Source organism: Cololabis saira, chromosome 9 (genome assembly GCF_033807715.1).
Source record: "Cololabis saira isolate AMF1-May2022 chromosome 9, fColSai1.1, whole genome shotgun sequence".
Lineage (NCBI taxonomy): Eukaryota > Metazoa > Chordata > Actinopteri > Beloniformes > Belonidae > Cololabis > Cololabis saira.
The window spans coordinates 174,138-177,500 of NC_084595.1; positions in this window are offsets into that span (position 1 = coordinate 174,138).

Consider the following 3,363-nt stretch of genomic DNA (forward strand, 5'->3'; position numbering starts at 1 on the left):
GAGGAAGATTTTTTTTTCATTATGCACTTCGAGAAAAAAGTCTAAATGTCAAAAAATATTTTTTGTCCTGCATGGCCCTGATACTCTTCCGTAGGTAAATCATCTCTTATGATTCACTTTAAAGACAAATGTACAGATTTGAAGAATGTTGATGTCATCGAGATGTCACCGAAGAGAGGTGACACTTGAAGCCTCAGCTCTGGAAAAAGTTGCTAATCTAACAAAATGTTTCTGCAACAATAATATTTTCTGCAAATAAGATGGAAAGGTACTTGGTCACACAATATTACAGTATGTTAAATATTGGATAAATCAAAGTATAATATAATGTGAGGAAACATAAAATGTGTACAAAATATATTATTTTTTTCAGGATCCCAAGAGATTTAGTACGGAAGAGAATCAGGGCCAGGCAGGAGAAAAATAAAAATAATATTTTAGAGGAGGAAGATTTTTTTTTATTATGCACTTCGAGAAAAAAGTCGAAATGTCGAGATTAATGTTGAAGTACAATTTTGAAGAAAAAGTCGAAATGTTGAGAAAAAAGTGTAAATTTTGTGAATAAAGTTAGCATTTTAGTGAATTTGATATCTGAGCTGCAAATAAAAAGCAAAGAAGAACTTGGAGAAAACGGAAAGAATCCACTATTTCGTGCTTCAGATCAAGAATCACATCATCTGCAAAAATGTAAACGCAATCAATGAGTAATTCATAAGTTCATCATTTAAATTTCTAATAGGAATATTTAGATTTCTATGAGAGACAAAAAACAGCTCACCCTCCTGTAAAAGGCCAGACTGAGCGTGAGGTTGGGGGGGTTTGGGGGGGCCGGGGCCGCCTGTCGGCGTGGCAACGGCCGGCGTGTCACCTCCGCCCCCGTGGGAACCGCCCGTCAAACGGAAAGGTTGGGCCGCATCTGCATAATCATTACCACGGCGACAGAAAGTCGTTCTGGGAAACAATCAATGTTGTTTTAAAGAACCTTTAAAAAAAATAGAGAAGAGAGAAAAAAGAAAAAGGCTCGAGGTGTCGGAAAGAAGATTTAGTGTCTCGTCTCGACCGACTGAGACCTCCGAGGATTCTGCACAAAAAACAGATCTGCTTTTAAAGTAAAACTCTAAACGCTAAACGCAGGTCTGGATCTGGACCCTAGTGGTCTGTAGAGGACCTGCAGGTCTGGATCTGGACCCTAGTGGTCTGTAGAGGACCTGCAGGTCTGGATCTGGACCCTAGTGGTCTGTAGAGGACCTGCAGGTCTGGATCTGGACCCTAGTGGTCTGTAGAGGACCTGCAGGTCTGGATCTGGACCCTAGTGGTCTGTAGAGGACCTGCAGGTCTGGATCTGGACCCTAGTGGTCTGTAGAGGACCTGCAGTTCTGGATCTGGATCCTAGTGGTCTGTAGAGGACCTGCAGGTCTGGATCTGGACCCTAGTGGTCTGTAGAGGACCTGCAGGTCTGGATCTGGACCCTAGTGGTCTGTAGAGGACCTGCAGGTCTGGATCTGGACCCTAGTGGTCTGTAGAGGACCTGCGTCTGCGTATGTGCCTCCGTCTCCGTCTGCATATGTTCCTCCGTCTGCATATGCATCTGCATATGTGCATGCGTCTGCATATGCATCTGCATATGCAGATGCAAATGTTCCTCCGTCTGCATATACATCTGCATATGCATCTGCATATGTTCCTCCGTCCGCATATACATCTGCATATGTTCCTCCGTCTGCATATACATCTGCATATGTTCCTCCGTCTGCATATACATCTGCATATGCATCTGCATATGTTCCTCCGTCCGCATATACATCTGCATATGTTCCTCCGTCTGCATATACATCTGCATATGTTCCTCCGTCTGCATATACATCTGCATATGCGCATGCGTCTGCATATGCATCTGCATTTGCATCTGCATATGCGTCTGCATATGTTCCTCCGTCTGCATATACATCTGCATATGCGTCTGCATATGCATCTGCATTTGCATCTGCATATGCGTCTGAATATGTTCCTCCGTCTGCATATGCAGGTGCATATGCGTCTGCATATGCGCCTGCGTCTGCATATGCGTCTGCATATGCGTCTGCATATGCGCCTGCGTCTGCATATGTGCCTGCATCTGCGCGGGATGCTGCATGTTCTTGTCATTTGTATTTTTTTATGTATTTTTTTTACATTCAAAATGTATAAATATTTTTTTTTACATTTTTATATTGTATAAAATTGTGTTTAAATGGAGAAAACAAACTTTCCCTGAAACGTTTCCCCCGTTCGGCTGTTTGACCTTCAGAGCAGCTGCAGCCTCGTAATCTCCCACAAGCTTGTAATTGTTGGGAAACTTTTTTAAAAAAAGTGTCAATTGTGCTTTTATTGTGAAGGGGAGGATGTATGAGGCGGCGCCGCCGGTGATGGATGAGCCCGCACGCGGCTTTCATGATTTCGCAAATTTGTATGAAATGTGTCCCGAGTTCATGAAGCTGGAGGAGATAAGAGGCTGGAGGAGGAAACGCCGGCCAATAGGATTCATCTGTTTCTGCCTCTTATCTGCTGATAGAGGAGGATCCTCGCTCGCCTCCTTTCCTCGCCTCCTTTCCTTTGCTTCTTCATCACTTTTCTCTCTCCCCGCTCTCGGCTCCTCTTTTTAGTTAATTCCTTCGTTTTCCGTCATCGTCTCAGTTTCATCTTCCACGTCTCACTTTTCTTTATTTCTCCTCAACAACCTCTGAAGTTATTTCTTCTCCTCGTTTCTTGGTTTTCCTGGTTTTTTCTTGCTTCTCCTCTCTCGTTTACTGTTGTGCTGGTTGGACCTTTATTTATTAGTGTTATGGAGATTATTTAGACATTAAAACCATCACACGGTTCTAACCAACCAACCTTTTCTTTTGTCTCAACTAAAACTAGGCTTGTGTTTTTTGTTTATGCCCAAAAAGGGATGTTTTGTTGGACACAATGTTTTTGCCTTTAAATATGTTTAAAGGTATGAAAACATTAAAGTTGTATATACTGTCTTGGCGTGACATTTGCATAAAATGCTAAAAACCAAATTCTCAAAAATTAAAAACCGAAATTACGACGAGTATTAGGGCGCATATTGAGATGTAATCACAGACGCAGGCACATACGCAGATGCAGGCACATATGCAGACGCAGACGCAGCCACATACGCAGACGCAGCCACATATGCAGACAGAGGCACATATGCAGACGCAGGCACATAAGCAGACAGAGGCACATATGCAGACGCAGCCACATATGAAGACACAGGCACACGTGCAGACGAGGCACACGTGCAGACGCAGGCACATATGCAGACGCAGGCACATAAGCAGATGCAGACACATATGCAGACGCAGACACATATGCAGA